At 37.2% G+C, this 19,255-nt stretch overlaps 1 protein-coding gene and 1 long non-coding RNA gene across 5 annotated transcripts in view; one reads left to right on the forward strand and one right to left on the reverse strand.

Moving 5' to 3' along the window:
• The window catches only part of ZFHX4 (zinc finger homeobox 4), a 152,631-nt gene that overhangs the window by 2,956 nt on the left and 130,420 nt on the right, over positions 1-19,255 (forward strand). The gene's annotated exons all lie outside the window — the stretch shown is intronic.
• The window catches only part of LOC311433069, a 4,962-nt gene continuing 327 nt past the window's right edge, over positions 14,621-19,255 (reverse strand). Inside the window, exons 2-3 of the long non-coding RNA XR_014690544.1 lie at positions 15,126-15,242; positions 14,621-14,734 (exon numbers count right to left, since the gene is read on the reverse strand). This is a non-coding gene — a long non-coding RNA (uncharacterized lncRNA). The remainder of the gene's footprint in view (positions 14,735-15,125; positions 15,243-19,255) is intronic.

The raw sequence follows: 19,255 nt of genomic DNA on the forward strand, positions 1-19,255 counted from the left end.
AAAGAAGATTGTGGAAATAAACGGGGGGCTGAAGGTTGGGGTAGAGGGGAAGAGCCTTAATCATCATTGCTCCACTTCCTATTCAACTGACTGTATTTAAAGAGTTTCTCTCTTTTCTCGACTGGGGGATCCTACTAAACTGGTGGAAATGGACAAAAAAAAAAAAAAAAAAAAAAAAAAAAAGAAAGAAATCAGACAATCAACCTTGAGGGAATATCTGCTAGTTTTCAGGGTTTGCGGTTTCAGCCGGCAGGAAGGCACACAAAATAAAAGATGGCTAGCCAGCTGTTTTAACCTCTTGCACCTGGCTCCAGAGCTGGGGCTCACCAGGATTATTCAGTTATTCGTGCTATCTGTGCTTGAATATTTATAGTATACGATCTGGAGATCCACACAGTGCATTGTAGCATCTCTTTATCCTTTAGTCGTGGGCTTTTTGGACTTTGTCAACATAAACATGTATTCAATAGTTTTCATTTTTATGATAATGAACATAGAGGGTCAATGAAATATAGAGGGAAAAATCGTAAATCTGCAAAAGTGAAACCTACCCAAGGAACAAAGAAAGGTCAGGTAAACCATCTGTGTAAGTCACAGTAATAGTACCTGCTGTTTGGTTTATGCAGTGATACTGGTTTATTATTCTCTAAAATGAAACTTATCCGCTAGATCAAGTTAAAACTAAAGGAGAGCTGTGGAGATGATAAATGGCATTATGTGCACCTTTCAGAATAGGGACACGTTTTTGTTCCTAGATTTTTGAATAGTTTAGGTTTATTTGCGAAGATGGTGCACCAGCAAAGAACATAGAAAGGGGGCCGAGAAAAATCACTGTTTAATATTGCAGAATTTACTGCTTCCATTCTGACCATGAGCCTAAATTTACACAATGAAATTTGATTATCTCTAATAACAATATTAGATCCTGCACTGGATGGATGAGAATTGAGGTGGTTTTGTTGATTGCAAGGGTTTAATGTTGCATTTCAGAATCTGATGTGGTTTAGCCTCCCTTCCATTAACTGGAAAACCCCTGAGGTTTTACAATTATTTCTTAAAGATAATACATTTAAGATTGCATTGGTAGGCTGAAGAAAAGTCATAAAGGCAAGAAGGGAAGCCCTTAATAACTCTTGAGATTCAGACATGTTCAGCAGTTAGATTGGCTCTGACTTCACCAAGGGTCGACAATGTGTCATTTCCATGAAGCCAAATTGCCCTCTGCCTATATGATATTAATGTGCAAATCAATATTTCAGGGATTAAATTTCCCTTCTTCATTTTTTATGGTTTCTACCTCAATAAGTCTCAAGTCTATTAGAAGAGGCTGGATGATTTAAAATCTTTCACTGCAGAATGGCTTGTCGTAGCCTTGTTTCACAGACCGTTTTTGGATTTTCGTTATAAAAGACTAAAGGCATTCCAAAGAAGTTGATAGTCAATATAGGGACATGCTCACTGTTGTAAAGCCCTTGTTCGATTAAGAGCTAAAAAGGTATTGAAAATATAATATATATGTTTATGTAATATGTATGCATTCTGCTGCTTTAAAAATATTGTGTTAATCACCTATTGATTTATTTCAAAATCAATTGAAGCTCCTTTCTTATTAGTGATTTGTTCAGCATTCTTCAGCCTTGTTGTTAATTTTCTTAAACAGCATGCATGAATTAATCTGCTGGTAGAATGTGTTTTGGGTTTTCTTTGAGGCATATTTAAAACCAGGCATTCTTACCTATTTAAGCTGAGTGGTGTGAACAGTTCAGTATTGTTGGGAGAGCCAGGGCACTGTTTGCTGCACTTTGGATTCAGCATTGTTTTAATGAAGCTAAGGGGCATTTTGTAAATATTTTATGATTTTTACTCAGATGCTTATCAACAATGTTTATTAAGGGTTTCCACTGAATATTCAGGATTAGTTAAAAATTAACATGGAGCTATCTGGTCTGGAAGGAAACAATACATGACAGAAAATTTAGGTCAAAATATGAGGTTGTGACTTTATCACATAATCTTGGGAAGGCCCTACTGTCTATCATTTCGTGTTGTTTTATAGTCTTAGACCATCTGGACCAAGTTCCGCACAGCTGCATGAATTTCATATGTGATAGAACATTTTTTCCATTCAGTGTGAAATGTTCCTTCCTAAAAACGTACACCAGACTCGCTTAATTTAGTCTGCTAAAAGAAATGCACATGAAAAAGGACAAAAGGCTCTTTAATCTCTGCAAGCTGTTTGTTTTTCTTCAAGATTCCTGTCTGTTTGGGTTTGAAAAGTCATGTTTATTGAGCAGATGATTCTGAGGTGTGACATTAAAATAATATATGATTTTTGTGCTAGTTTCTGCTCTCCTAGTTAATTTGCAGAACTACTTTTTATGCCTGTCAAAACACATAGTTAATCTATTCTTATTTACAATTAATCTCAATAAAATTAATCTTAACTATGCCTTAGTCAGTAGCTTAAAATATCTAATTATATTCAATTAACTGCTGTCATAGTAATTAACACTGCTTAATTGCCTCTGCATATATTTATGTAAAGCTCATTAGTTACTGCTTGCTCTTTTTTCCTTTTCTCATTCCCATTTTTTGTGGCTCTGAGAGCACTGACACAAAGCCCAGTGCAATTTTTTGACAATTCGGTTCTTGAAGAATCTGTGACAATGGCAGTACATGTGTTCATAGCGTGTTGTGTGGGTAAATATTTATGTTTTCATATGCAAAAAGGGTACCAGAGCTGGGTCTCTAAAGAACTTCCAGCCCTCCCCACCTCCTTCTCCTACCCCAGCACATACAAAAATGATTTCTAGCCTTGTTGATAGAAATATGAGAAGCCAGGTTAAGCTTTGTGTTTATAAATGAAGAGCTTTTCTGCATCTGCCTTGGGGCTGTACCCAGAAGGCAGAGCTTTGCTGCTCCAAATTCATTCAAAGGGTTAAAGACTTGGCCAAGGTTCAAACTGAGAAGCGCCCAGGGAAAGTGCATGTGAATATGTACAAGTTTCATGTAATTAGTGCTTAATTATATTAACATATGCAAATTGTCAACTTAGGAGCTTGTTGAGCTGGCAAAGATCAGCCAGGCACAATTGCTGTATTGTTCTGAAACAATAATGGATTTCAAGTTGGATTGTGAAAACACATAACTAGCTATCTAATTTAACTCATACCATGGTGAAATTTCATTAGTCTCCATGGAGACTGGTTTAATTGTGCTGACTAATGTTCTGGGCTGCAGAATGTCCTAAAAAGAAAGCGTTGTTTGCCTAATCCACCTTACAATGACACTTGTTTGTACATGTTTCCCTTGTGTGAGAATTTGCATATGCAAATAAATAGTTTCTCTGCCCCATTTGTCATGGCTGTTCATTACCCATGAAGAGGACATTGTTACTAGGCTGTTACTGAGTCTCCCAAGACAGGATAGTGTCAACCAGTCCAGCCACATTCTTTCATAATTTGTTTCTGATTAATAGACCAGAGTGAGGCTCATTCTATTCAGGCCTCTGTAAAGGGAAGGTCAGTTCTGTCACTGAAAAGAGTTTCCGCAGCAACTGAAGTTTTTGCTCTCCCTCCCCTTCCCCCCCCTCCCCCTGCTAAATTAATCATATTTAAAATAATGTATTCTCACTTTAAGGAATACCTCCGCTAATAATCTCTAGTTTCCTAAAGCAAAAGATAGGAAAATAAAGGAGATTCTGGTATTGGAATATTAATCCTGTTTTTGACAGAAAGGTAAACTGATATAATTGCTTTTCAGTCGAAGGAATGGGGGTTTATACAAGTGTGAAAGCATCGGAAAAGGATTAGCATTTTTTTGCATAATGAAAAGCTCTGTTGAATAGGGCACTGAATGGTTGACTGAATGACTGAGATGAAAGGAAGATGAAAATGCAGGCTCCTCTTTCTTTATGCCTATGTTCAGCTCTCCCTAAAGTTATGTTTGTCCAAGACTTGAGAAAACAAGCAGGAGCTCGGATTTCAGCAACTTTTTAAGATGCCCCAAGTTTCCATCATCATGTGGAATAATATGTATGAGAACAGTGTGGCGAAACGCTGATAAACACAGGTTTGGTTGGAGAAGAGTTCCAGGAAGATGACCAAATATTGACTATTGGATATCGAGGATTCCCAGCACTTCGCCTGGGGGAGAGAACAAGGGAAGAGGGGACCAGCAGGGAGGGACAGAGTCAGTTTAAAAGTTGCCAATGGAAATTATGAATCGATACATAATAATCTAATAAAGTTTGGTATTCGAGGAAGCAGGGTTTAGTCAATATCTGTTTTAATTATTAAACTATTACTCTTTTGGAAAAAGTTATGAGTTCTGACTCAGTGCTAAGTGTTTAAGTGGTGTATATAAAGCCTTTCTGAGGAAAAAATTCTCTCTTGCTTCGGCTTTTAAAATGAAGAAAGCTTACTGAAATAGAAATTGATATATGCACATAGCGAGCAGGGTGCTCAGCGGGACTGCATCCGTGTACTCAAGTTGGTTAAAGTTTTTTGATTCTCAGGTAGGTTCAGGTGGCGAGGAGGGCCCCAGCCTCCTGCAGTCAGTGCAAGCCCCCACTGACTTCAACCAGTGCAGGATCAGGCCCCAAGACAGGGCTGCAACTGGTTAGCTGTTGACAATGTGATCAGTGCTTCTAATTATGTTCTCTCAACAGTAATTAGGGCAGTTAAAATACCATAAGTGTTGAGCCACTTTTGAAAGTGGGAAGTGGTTCTTTTGTATGTATGTAAATCAAATGCAGTGTGAATAATTATTTGTATGTATGCATATTAAATAGGCTGTTGGTTTTTTATTTATTTATTTATTTATTTATTTATTTATTGAGGTCAACATAACTGATTTAGAGCTACTGTGGAAATTGTTGGTAGATAGACTAACTAATAATTTTTCTAGTTTGTAGAACTTATATTTTTATGTGTTTGTTAGTTCAGCATTGGAGTTGACTTGATAATATTTAAATAGTTAGAGGTGTCTCTAAAAAATTGTATTTTTTTAATGGATAAATGAAAAAATTACAAATCCAGAAAGCGCTTGGTCAGAGTAAAGTGATGAAAATTCTCTCCTTTAAGACAAATTTAAGACCTTCTATGGGGCATGCGAATGTTTTACTGCTAGCTATGAAATTCCTTAGAACTTCTTTTAAAGGAACACGCTTATGGGATATTCTTTCATTCAGGGAACAGCTTATTAGTGCATTTCCATAAGAAAAGTGTGTTAATTTAAAAAATAAATTAATTTATATTTTAAAATATTGTTAACCAAGCACCATGTGTTGTCTCTGGCAAAGTTCCAGCCACTGTAGAACTGGATAACACATGGGTTAATAATAACTTATGTGATGTCTGCGTTCTTACTGAATGGGCAGAAACCCAGCACACTGAGACTCGAGATTTTACAGAATAAGATGTAATGCAGAAAACGATTAGGTGAACAGATGCAGAGACAGAAGAAACTAAAAGCCTCTTGATACTTGCTTAAAAATCTAGTGGATTCTGTTGGGTTGTTGGGATTATTATTAATTTATTGATAGCAGGGTTCAGCAGACTTGTATAGATAAACTTATTTTACATAAATAAGGGTAGCAGTTTTATCCCTTAATACATATTACTCTATTCCTTTTCAAGTCACTCCACAGCACTTTTATACCTGGATTTTTTATTATTAGCTTTTGCTGAGCTCCAAACTGTGCCAGAAAAGTGTGTACCAGAATGGAATATGGTAAACTTGTTGAAGAATGACATTTTCTGCTTAAACAAAATATTCTAAAGAATAATTTAACCAAGTTTTATGACCAAAACAAAAGCTTGCCATATTGAGATACTTTTTTATATTTTCACATTGTTCAGAATCAGCTTTACATTCCAAAAGAGAGAGAGAGAGAGTTTTGGAGAGTAATTCGTCAAAATTATAGCTTATTTGCTTTTAGTACTTTTGAGAACATTTTTATGTGCAGAAACTGGGATTTCTTTGCAGACAGACGTAGCACAGTTTTGACACTCATGCTGATCTGATAGGCTGTACCAATTCCTAAGTAGGTGTTCAGGTCAATAGTTCACAAACTAAAGGCTATATGTACATGATAGACCATGGTGACTCTGAAAACAAACATTTACCATATAAGCTGCAATGCTGTCTGCTGAACAAATGTTGAGCATGCTGGACATACATCTAGAATTGTGTTTAAATAGACAAATATTTTGATTCTAAAACAAAGAAATTCTTACAAAATGCCCATGTCAGTGTGAGCCTAGGACACATAAACCCAAAAGAAACCAGAACCCAATTCTTTCTATTCATCCTCTTCTAAATTAATAATATTTCCCCTGAAATAAGAGGAGTTATTTGGTTGTAAAACCGACAAGACATACAGTTTTGATATTAGAAAAGAAATCAGGCCGTTAGCCACAAATTGAAAATTATCTCATAAAATCAATTTAAAAATATTTAATCTCTTCTTTTTGCACCACTGTTCCCATTTTCAAGGATGATATGCTTAGTGCAGGAGGCACCACAGGGTCTGTAAGGAGGAGGTTTCACAGAGACACTGATGGAGGTTGATTCTGTCCCTTCACTGAGTAACAGCAGAACTGAGGGCCTGGGAGCTGTGGCTGTGGAAGGCTTGCTCCTCCCTGTTTTGACACTGAGGCTCCTTTGTAGAGAAACACACCTAACCTGAGGTGACAAGGCACCTGTCAATAGTAGTGCTTCAATGTTTGGGGCACTGATGGAAATCTGGAGTAATCCCAGTTATTTCTGCACTTGTTCCAGAGCGTGGTAATGTAATAGATCAGAATAACATCTTTTTGAAGAAAACAAAAACAACTTATTTCTTGCCCTTCCTTTTTGGGGAGAATCTTTTGATTGAGGATATTTTCATTATTCAGAAGGCCAGAACTTTCCTGAGAAGATAGAGAGGAAGACAAAAATCTTGGATTTGCCAAATGTTAATATGACCATTTTGAACACAGGTGTTTTTTCCATGTGAGAAGCCATGGCTATCCACGTTCATATCAGAATTTCTCTCTTTACTTAGCACCTAGCGATTCTTATATCTTCCTCACTCAAGAAAATAAGGCTGTGAGTGAAAAGTAGCTTCTTAAAAGGGAATTTATTCCTGTGGGTTTCTATCTGATCCTTTTATATATATTTTTTATATTGAAATATGGTTATTGATTTTGTTTACAACACTGAAGTTTTAAATTAAAGAAAATGTAACATCTCCAAAATAAATTATTTAGCTGTATGGCAAATGTCACTCCTCAATCCCTGAATTCCTTGGGGCTTTATAAACTGCTTGCAGAAAAAAAAAAAAAAATCAGGTTGCTTGCCATGCCACTGCAGCCATCTGCAGGGTGGGAAGCATCACCCTGTGTGCAGCCAGCCACAAACCACAACGCTGTAGCACAGCGATATGCTCAGGGGCCTTCTTCCAGCAGGAGCAACTAACTGGTTGCTTTAGGGAGACAAAATCCGATTTCTCACTGGGTCATCAGCCAGTGCACTAGGACAGGAGTTTCAGCTCCAGTGAGAGGCATCAGTGGGGCTGTTTTAACTCAAGAGTGGTCGTGCCTGTGGGTTTTTCCCTGCCTGGATGGAAGGTTTCCTCAGCAATGCTGCAGTTTCCCACTGTGACCGAGAGCCTGGTCCAAAGTCCAGTGCTGCCTCATCAATTCCCCCCATGTCTTGGATCAGGCGCTTGCAAAGAAGAGTGCCATCTGCTGAGGCACCCACTGCAATTCAAGCCCCATCCCCAACCCGAAGCACTCTCTGAAATCACAGGGCAGAGTGCTGCGGTCACAACTTTTTCCCGAGTGGGTGGAAAGGCAACGAGAGACAATGGAGTTAAAAATGTTAGTATTTAAATATAGCAGAAAACTGGGAGCCTGACGATAGCTCAGCTACTACCGAGGAAATTCAGCCATCTGGAGCTTGTGACACATCCAGAAGGGGGAGGGGTGTGTGGGGGAGACCTTAAAAATGAAGGATTTCATTGCATGTTGAAATTTATTCTCTGAGCACGCTGCTGCTTCACTGTTGAGCAACATAGGTCTCTGAGTGGTTTTGTGCATCAAAGATATACGTACTGAGACACCTAGCTCCTTGCCACAATTGAATGTTAACGATAATGTTTCTAGACCAGGCTTCTTTGGCCTAGCTCCGAGCTTACTGGTTCAATTCAGTTTATTTTTCAATGTTATCGTTATTTTATTTTTTATTTTTTTTGAGGCAGTTTGAATTTTTAAAATATATACAATGGCAGTGATCTATAAATACTATCCTGGTTTTGGCTGTGGCTGTGCAGAAGGGCTGAGTCTGCTCTCAGCATATATATCTGTACATGATTTTAACAATTGGAGGCAAAGATATTAGAAATTTTCTAGGTTCATTTAAAAATATATTCAATTTAAACAAATGCTGAATTGTGTATGGTTTGTTTGGGAATTACTTAGGCTGCACAGTGTAATAATATTTTATTAGCTGTCATTTGTTTTCTAGGAAGAAAATGGTGATTTTTATGTTGTGTGTTATGTGCAAACTTGGCACTGACATGGGACGGTTCCCAGACATGAATTTCTATAAAGGTGGGACAGTAGTTGCCCAAAAGGTGAAGACTTGAGAGAAATTGGGGTGGGTCACTTCTTTCCTGAAATGAAGCAGGGTACAGATTAGGAGCCATTAAGGTTTTCCAGGAGTTGCTGGTCATAGAAGCCTGTTTAAGTGCTCACTGTCAACAAGGAAATCATGGGCAGCACTTAAAGTGGCTCACCTCTGATTTATTCATAAACCTCACACGAGCACTTGGCTTTGTTCTTGCTCTGGTAAGGGGGAACTGATGCCAATAAGAACAGGAATAAAGAGCTTCTTGCATGGTCCAAAAGTGAATAGCACTTTATCTCAAAGCATGACCTCCATTCCCAAGATCTGTTGTGTTACAGTTGACTCCGTCTAGATGTGTATTCTCAGATGAATTGCTAGAAGAGGTTACAACAAATATATACTTTGTAAACCCTCTAGATGTAACAAGAACTGTGTAACTGGAACGTAGGTTCTAACTTGACAGAAAGGTTGCAGTATTTGTAGTGAACTGAGAGATTTCCGCTTCAGACAGCATTTTATGCTAGTGTTTTTAATGTGAGTCAGAAAATAGTATGATTATATGGTTCTGATTCAAGCAAAAATTTTATATTCTTTAAGGGATTCATTTGAAAAATGTATTTTGATAAACATAGACATGCAGAAATGCGAACTAGTTCAGAAAGAAAAAAAAAAAAAAAAAAGGAAAGAAAAAAGTTGACTTCATTTTTAGGCATATTTGATTGCTGTTGCTATATTTTTGTTTCTCTAAAAAAGGCAAAGTAGTGCTAGCAGTCCATGATGGGGGAAGGGACCTTTTGAAGACGGTCAACTGCCATGTTTGCACTGGGGCAGAGGTTGAGTACAGTTACTTAAATCCCCAGAGAAACATTTAGTTAACGCTGGTTTCTTTCTGATCCCGTCTGAGTCTGGTTTTCTTTTCTGCTTTTTAATGAAGTTTGTTTGTTGCTATGTTTAGGTTATGTTTTTAAACTGACTTGCATTTTCACAACAGATTTGACCAAAAGAGTCATAATGGAAGACAGTGATGAGAGTTAATGATACGTCTTTGATAAAGCAGTCCTCGTGTGCAATCTGATCACAGCCATCAGCTCATTTGTCATGGCTGAAGTGAAAATGTCAGGACCAATGAGTGTATCAGTGCTGAAGGGGGCGAAAGGGCTTTTGGAGACACTTTTATGCTGGGAGTGGGCCACAGCTTAGATACAGCTCTAGGGAAATACTGGGATTAGCCAACTCTGTGCACAAATCCCTAGCATAACAGAATTAGTTGGGAAAATGAGGTTTGTTAGGGAAAAAAAAATCTGTAGAACTGCTCTAGGCTGCAACCCAGGAACTATGCAAAGCAGTAAGGCATCTTCTTAAAGTAATTTTAGCAATGTGAATGTACACACATTCCAACACAAATCACAATAGGTATCCAACATTATAACAAAACCCATATTAATGCATTTTGCATATGTACATGGATATGCTTCTAGAAAAAAAAAAAAAAAGTGCATGTAAAATAAATATGGTCTTCACAATCATAAGAGAAGGTTTTCTGAATTTTACACAGAAGACAGAAGAAATTAATACAACTTATTTAAATACCAACCAGCATTGCTGATATTTTTGCATGGGTTAGTTCAAATAAAAGTTACGGGCTGTCTCCCTGCTGTATACTTTTCTTTACACAGAAGGTATAATTCATGCCATAAGAACATATTGACTGCTAAACTGGGACTCTGTTCTAGCTAGCTTCTTTTCTCTTTGACTGGTGGGTACAACATGTTTCTGAAGAATATCAGAATATCAGAGTAGGCACATCTGGGGTAACTGCCCCACTGTAAGGTATGTGCCTGCCTTGCCATGATTGCAAATACAATTTTTTTTAGACCTCTAAAGAACAGAGTTTAATATCCCTTACAATTTTTGTTTGTTTGTTTGTTTTTCACATTCATTACAAAAACTCTGGATACATTTGGCAGACAATTTCCATTCTCTTTCTTAACCTCAGTAAATTCATGTTCTCAGTGGTGTCCTGCAGCAATGACTCCTACTGTCTAATCCCTCTGCCCCTCTCATCATCAGTTTTTAATTTGTCACAGCCTAGCTTTCTTGGAAACCTGCTACTTGTCTTTTGGTAAGCCTCTTGTTGCTTCCTGTTAAATATCTAGGAAGTGCAGGCTGCTTTTGCCCCCGTGTTGTTCATAAAAAAAAAAAGTGAAAAAATCTCAATATCTGTGAGGTGGGAATCATACCTACCAGAGTTATTCAGCTGGTATGAAACTGTGTAGGTGTTTGACCAGGTCATGTCAAACTTGCACTACTCCAGTGCAAGTGGAGTGTGTTGTTCTGTCTCCAATTTGTGGAGAGTTTACTGGGGAATTGTCCAAGTAACAGACTTACTGTCTACTTAACAGTAGATAGCTGTCTGTCTGCTATCTGCTAGCGCTGTCTCTTAGCCTGTGGAAGGGACAGGTTACCTGTTTGCTACTGCAGGACTGGGGGTGTTTTGACATCACAGGCCCACACCAGGGTGTTCAGCAGATGACTGCCATTGAGCCGAACGGCGTTTTGCTTTGTTTATTGTTGCTGTTAGAGGTGCTGCTGCAAGTTTATTGTCTTGCCTTCACATTTAATGGAAGTCTGAGATGAAAACTAAGTTTGATTTCAGCTCTGTTGTGTCACTGGCCTGCTAGCTGCATACAAAGGCATGCATGCATGCTAGCTGCATACATGCAAGTCTGCATACAAGGACCTTTGAAACAGAGTGTGATGGAGAGCGACACCAGCTCCCAGCTGTGCTCAGGTTGTCAGCATGCCTGCCTCACTACCATGCACTCATCCACAGGGGAAAGCATGTAGTCCATCTCTCAGCTCCTTCTCCTTTCCCAAAACTCAGGCGCAAGTTTGGGAGCATGCTGATGAGAGGGGTGGAGAGCAGGAGCTGTGCGGAAGAGCCCCGGGCCGTGGCTCAGATGGCAGGTAATCGCTGCTGGTAAACCAGGCCTCCTCGCAGCAGGCTTGCTGCTGGTGTGTGAAACTGCTTGTTGTGGTCGCGGGTTGCAGGCCCCCGGGCCTTCTGGGCCTCCTTGTGCTACCAGCAAGGCCACAGGGGCCAAAAGTACCAGGTAGCTTTCTGTCTGGCATAGGAATTTGTAACAATGCTGCAGCCTTTAAACCCCAAACACTTCTCTGTTTATGCATGTCAGCATGAGTGGCAGCAGCAAAGTAATTTATTTCATCTAACTCGAACTTATCTTTGTTAGGAGTTGTCTGCAGTTTTCTTCCATTTCATGTACAGTGAATTGTCCTCTTTCAGATAATGCACTCAAACAACCTTTTTTTTTTTGTTTAATTCTATTGATTTACAGTATTGAAGTGAAATATCTGATACCTGTTTCCTGCACTTTGACTGTATGTAGTCAAAGAAGCTGATGAGGTTCTTCTCTCCCTTCCACAAGCCCTTTAGCTGTTTTAAATGTATAATTATCATTGCATGTCATTTGATAGCTGCACTAATTGCTGCCAACCATTGTCTGTTTGCACTTAATGCTGAAACCTGATCAACATCCTGCTTTGGTTGATGTTTGGTGGTAAACTTTAATTAACTCTTATTGCATTGAAGAAGAGCTCAGTCTCTGTGCTAACTAATCATTTACCTTCATTATGTCCTGACAGCTCCACTTGTTCCTGGTACTAATAGATACACCAGTCAGTAAATAAACCTGCAAACCTTCATGCCTTCAAGTTGTTCCACATTGATATTTTGTTGCTTAAAGTATAATGGGGTAAAGATAATTATTTTAGTTAGTTTTGTATCTCTGTTTTTCCAGACACCAATCTCAAATTGCCTTTTTCATGCCAGACAATATCATTTTAATAGTAACTGTAGATTTAAGATAACATTATTCCTTCAGCATCGTTCCTATATACATGCATCTTTTGAATCAATACAATTAAGCTTGTCTCCTGTTGGAATTCTTGTAATTATTTTTCCTGAAATACTTTTCCTGTAATGATATTGAAGTTAAAGTAATCAGGTTACTGGCAGATCATGTAAAATTCAACTCAAAATTGCTGGCTGCTTGATTTTAATTTGTCTGACATCAAGTTTGTTTGAAAAGGGATAATATGTGGTTAAACCAAGGAGCTTATAATTATGGTTGACATTTGTTTGTTTATAATGAAATCTAATTAAAGTTCATACATTTTAAAACACAAAAGTTAATTACTGAATTGCTCACTTCACTTATGCACAGCAGTCAAATTAACTTGCAGAACAAAAAATGACAAAAGACTATGCATAATAAAAACAAAATGCCCAGCTGATCTTGGCAATACAAAACAAATTTGCCAGGATAATATTCTAGAAAACAAAACAAAACACAAATGCTTTATTAATAACTAAACTGATTAAAAAAACATCCTGTATTTTCCTTGACCGGGATGATTTTAATAGAGATTTTAAATGTTTAACATGACTTACAAGACCCATAGCTTTTTTCTCTTCCTTTTCAGATTTCCTTTTCAGATGCAAAATTGAAGAATCTTGTACTTTTGTAAATGTGCTCAAAAGCATAATTCTTTATTTTTTGTTTTCAAGATTGTTTTTGAGGTAATCTGGAGTTGTAGTATCTCAAATACTTGCTCGAGTACCTGCCTTTTGGTAACATCTAGACAGATAATAGCAGCATTTTTAGCATGCAAGTAAATTAACATTTGGAAAACAAACAAACAAAAAAAAAAAGTATTGTAACTTTTATTTCACAGCTAGTTTTGAGACAAAGAGCTAGGTAGAGCCACTTTGACTTCTTAGCCATTATTTGTTGCAGTTCAGTTTTGCCTTCCAAATGTGCTGAGCCAATACATCCAGACTTGAGTAAAATCCCAAAGTTTGTGTTAATTTACACTCTAGAAGATTATACTACAGTATTTTCCACACTTAAAGTATTTTTAGTATATTTAATTATGCAAATGTTACATTATTGTTAAATTAGGCTTAAGTTTAATGAAGCAAAAAAATACATTTCTCTATTTTTTCTTAAAAGCTGTGAACACAAATGGTCTCTTTCATAGTGTTTGGGAACAGGTGACAGATCCAGGCAGTGTGATTTTTAGTGAAGACAATTAGGATTAATTTTCTAGCTGTTTCTATTTGATTTAGTTCTGTGTGAGTTTAAAGCAACGTGTAATGTAAACTAACTTTGGTCAGAATTAAAGAGATTAAATTGTGAAATCTTTACAGATTGGGAGTATCGACATATAAATAAACACAGTAAATATGATTTATTAATTCCTAAAGTGATCGATGTGGTGAATTTCTGTAAAGGAAAAAGGAATATGGATTCAATAGATAAGCTTTATATTTAGCAGGATTACTAACTTGAACTTCCAAATTTAATAGGGATTTTGAGGATGAAAAGGGAAAGCATCGAGGCTCTTCCCATTAATGGCATGCTTGTAAAATTGAGTGTAATTTACATAACCTTTCATAGTGTATATTGTCTGTGTTATAATACAGAACCTGATTGATTTGTAGATTAATATTTATTTAGTAAAAGAAAATCAAAGGGATTAAGCAGTCATCATTTTAACTCTAATCCTACTTTGCATAGATGAGACAAAAGGAGGTGATTAATGCTTTAATGTTCACTGGGTCACTATCATTCAGATTCACCTTTCTCCAAAAAGAAGGAAAGGGGAAAAGTTGGTGCCTCCTCCTAGTATTGGCAAACAAGAGTTTGCTAGCAATACTTTAACTGATTAGGCCATTCTACATCACTAATGAAGTAATCACTACAGAGCCTCAATGGCAGGTGGAGTAGCAGAAATATGGTATGAAAGCGAGAATTAGAAGGATAATTACAGCTCGTGTTCTTGTCTCACACCGATGTGAGCTATTAATGTTCAGTTCAAACAAACATGTGCAAACTAGGGTTGCTGAAAAAAAAAAAAAAGGTGCCAAATTTGTTTGCAGAGGTAGCCTAAGAAACAGGCATATCTTGCATAATTATTACAACATTTTCTAAAACGACAACAACAAAAACAAAAGGAACATATTGCACAGTAGCTTTGTCAAGCTTGGATTGCTGATCTTGCTTTTAAGAGGAGAACAGCTGCAGTGGTTTCATTAAAGCTGTGGAAAGAAGACAGGAGAGTAATGCAACAGTTCTTCACCATTACAATTAAATTAAAAATTCCAAAGCCTATAATAGTGTTATGGCCATTGTGTACACTTTCCCGTTGCTCCTCGGGATAGAAAACAAAGAGACAAATCCTACCCTGACAGTGAAGGAGAGCTGATCAGTCTCAGGAGGTTTCATTGTAAGAGTTTAAAAATCAGCTGGAATGATGTTTGATATTAGCCTTTGTGGATGGTAAGAGGAACAGGAGAGAAAATAATCAAATTGAACAGTACACTCAACTTTGTCTTTTGCAAACTTTTCCATCCCCCCTCCTGTCTTTTCAGTGTACTGTTTTAGATGCATAATATATTTCGTTACATCCCTCTATTCAAACTTAATTACCTTCTCCCCTTTGTCGTGACATGGGCGGAAAGTTTTTGCCGTGTCAGGAGAGGTCGTCACACATTCTTTTGCAGTTCTCTTCATTAATTCCTTCTTGCAGAAGCATTTTCTATCGTGCTGGGAAGGTAGAAGGGTGTAATAGAAGAGCCCTGAAACATCAGCAGGAAGCTCTAAGCTGGTTAATGCAGTATAATTGTCTGGACATAGACTGGTCTTTGTTTGTGTGGTTCACTTCGAATCAGCTGTAATTAACTCCAGAGTGTTTCCAGATTGCCAGCAAAGAAAAATTACAGCTTTTCTGTTTTAAATTGGAAAGCTCACAAAGACATTAACTATGCAGATTGCTTTTACTTTGATATATTTCTATTCCATAAGAAAAAAGCTTATTTGGCTATTTTTTCCCCCACCCAAAATGTGCCTTTGTTAAGTTATTTGATTTAGGGTCTATTAGAGTTTAATGGCTACTTAATAGTTTAGTCTGAAAAATATTTTTCTTCATATCATCAACCCCTCTATCACTTGCATTTCTCTCAAGTTATTGTTTCTTAGAGTGTTTTTTGTTTGCTTGGGAAGGAAGGGGCTGCTGTGTTTGTTTTTCTTTACTACACTGGGCCCAAGTTTCTGATGGATGTCTAGATGGCTTTCTGTACAGAAAGATAAACTACTACATATCTTCTACACTGAACAGGCTGAAATGAAAGACACTCCTGCATTATCCAGACCCATCTTCTATTTCCTCGCAGCTGTAAAATTAAGGTAAAAAAATAGCCATAGTAAAGATAGGACAGGTAGCTTACCTGTATTTGGATATTTCAAACAAGTGATTGTGGGAAAACGGGCAATTTAAAATCTGTTGGAATCATGGTCAGCTAAGTGCCTACCACACCCTGTTAAAAGGTACTGCGTACAGTAGTTTATAATTATGGATTGCAGCATGGGCTAAAATGAGAAGCAGTGTGAGCAAGTTTCTAGCTAATGCATCTAATAATACAACGCTATACACAAAGGATCTGTCAGCAATTGATGCAAAAAAGTCCGACCAAAATCTTTTTTTTTTTTCTCTTTCTTCTGAATTTAACAATAAGGAATTTAAGCCTCAATGTGGCTTTAGCAACCAAAGAAAAGAAGCTCTTGGTGTCTGCATAATACCACTTTGATGGATTTTTTCATCAGTCCTCTGTACGTGGCAACAAATAAACAAGTATAATTATACTTGTGAAGGCCTATTCATTGCTTTGTCAGGATTAGATATATGTGCAGTTTTCACACTGAGCCTCTCTTTTGTCTTTGCCTAACTCACTATGACATATTGATAGAGGATTTGGTATGGGGAAAAGGCCACAGCAGAGACAGTGATGACCTTTTGGAAACTTGATATAATTCAAGGATTTTTATTTATTTTCTTTTTTTTTTTTTTTCTTTTTGCAAGAGATTTCTTTAATTTGTTACCAAATTCAGAGGCAAGTGTGGAACTTTTAACCCATTTTTACCAGAGTAAATAAAGAATCAAAAGTGTTATGAGATGACTAAAAAGCAGATGGGAATAAAAACAATAGACTAAGAAGCCTCTTGGTCTTCTTTCCCAGCACTTAGCACTGTGGCTAACCTAGCATTCCTTTCCCATTATTCCATCCTCTTGATCAGATCACGTTCTTTTTAATCATTTCACAAACACTGTCTCACTGGACCGTAGAAGAGGGCTGGGACAATCTCAATTAAAAAACAGAGGTAAAACTGGCATTTGTGATTCTTTGTTCTAATGGGAACTCTGCATTCTAAATGCAGAGGAATTCTCCTATTGTTCAGAAAGCACCCCCTTTTCATTAGCAAATCTGGCTGTAGGTGGGTTTTTGTAATTTAGCTGAGCAGAGTTTAGAGCACAGTTTCTCCAGAAGGAAAGCAGAGGTTAGCAATTTAAGGTTTTCTGTATATTGGCCAATAGTTCCAAGAAAAAGATTTAGATGATCAAAGTTAGTGGCCTTGTGAATTACTGAGAGAACTTTAAATACTAAGCAGAGCGGCAGGTATGTATTTTTGCTCTGAACTCAGCTGATTGTACTGGCAGAGATTTGTTCTTCCTTGATGTCTTAAGGCTATATAGATATGTACTTAATATATATGCATTTTCTGTTTTTATATATGAGAAGGAAGTGTACTGTATGGTTTATATTGTGATTGTTTTTGTAAAGAGAATTTAAATCTGTTATAGAGACTGTGGAAAAATGTTGGTTCTGAGGCAGTCCTTGTGATTTTTTTAGTTATGACTTTGTGAAACTTCATTATAACTCTCATAGATGGTCCCTGAGGGAGGGGGGATTTTTTATTTTTCAATTTTGAAGATGCTGTAACCTCTTCTGGATGCATATTCTGTCATATGTTAGATCCAATCAGTAAGACATCACAGTAATCTTTAATTCCTCATCAAGGTATAATGATTTCATCTACCTAACCTGATAGCAAACATGGTCACAAAGACTATAAACAGCTCAAGTAGGGAAATATACGTTATGGTTTCTCTCTGTTCTGCTCGTCAGTTCAAAGAATTGCTATTTGTTTTAATTGGAATGAAATATACTCTTGTTTATACAATTGTGATCAGAGGGCTGATGTCATTGTTTAGGACTGATTAATACTGAAGTTATGTAAGGGAGCCTGATAACTCTAAATGTGCAGTTTATTTAAAAATGTTGATTAAGTAACGGGAAACATGTTATGATGCTTATTACTGTGCTGTTTTTGTTTTGTACTTTAGCTATGTGATGGTTGATTTAAAAATCTAGCCTACTTCTGCTAAGTAGGCAGAAGTAGTCTCCTTTAAGACTAGAAATTGCAACAGCAAGACTCTTCAGTGCAGGGCTGTGGGAAGAAGGGGAAGGGTGAAATGCTGGACTGCAGAACCCATTTTGTAGCTGCCTAAATTTACTTAATGCTCATAAATACCATCCTGGTCAATGTATAGTGTGCATGACCACAACTATTCTGGCAACTGTTTTTGCTTGTGTGCTGGACACTGTGATGCCCTGGGATACCACAGTATGAGGAAAGCTTGCTTCAAGCAGAGAAGGTTAAATGGAAAGCCACAGATAGGGCTAGAATAGTTTAAGGCAGTTACATCTGGCTTCTTTTGCTATATTAACTCCTTCTTTATCTACCCTTTAAAAGAGTTTTCATCCTGACTAATCCCTTTGTGGTTCTGGGTAGGACAGAGTTACTTCACATTCATCCCTATATCACTGTGGAAAAAAAAAAAACAAAAACAAAAACAAAAAAACAAACAAACAAACAAAAAAACAACAACAAAACAACAACAACAACAACAACAAAACACTACTACTGCTTGTTTTCCTCTGCAACGTTCCAAAAAACTTCTAGCCTGCGTGTTGGTGCCAGCTGAGTGCGTGTCTTCATGCTTGCATGTGTGTTTACGCGTGACTGAAATAGTCTCAACGACTGCAGTTGCTGAGTGACTACATATAAAAATGCTTTATACCAGCATTGTTTATCCTTTTGTGTCAGAGTTGAGAGATACCAGTATAAAGACATTTATACCAGTCTGCTACAGATGGAAGGGCTGGGGTTTGCTTTCTGGTGTAACTGTCCTTGTGCAATTTTTAACTGTAGATAAGGCCTGAAGAGGAAAATCTAAGACATGTAGGCTTTCTTCAGGATGCACACACTATTTGTGCAGATTTGCCAAACAGGAAGGTAAACATGCTTGTCTGTGGACTAATTAGAGAATTATTCCATTTTCATGCTCTTTGTGATCAGATTATTTCAAAAGGTTTTTAAATTGCATGTGTGCCATGAGCATAATTAACCTGAATCTCATCAATGATTAAAATTATATACCGAGCTTTGTGACGTTTGATTCAGGAGCAATTAGGCTGTCATTTTAGCCATTTCAGATACCAAAACTAATTTTGATTCATTTTCATTCTATGCAAATCTTCTGATGTATCTCAAACCGATCACTTCCTCTCTGTGATTTAGCTGACAAGATTAGATTTGATTACACTTTAAAAAAAAAAAAAAATTAAACAGCTATCCTTCATACTTAATATCTCCATGACCTTCACTGAAGCCTGTCTTAGGCAAGGATTTCTTTTTTTTGTTTGTTTGTTTGTTTGTTT

The sequence above is a fragment of the Aythya ferina genome, assembly GCF_964211825.1.
Source record: "Aythya ferina genome assembly, chromosome: 2".
NCBI lineage: Eukaryota > Metazoa > Chordata > Aves > Anseriformes > Anatidae > Aythya > Aythya ferina.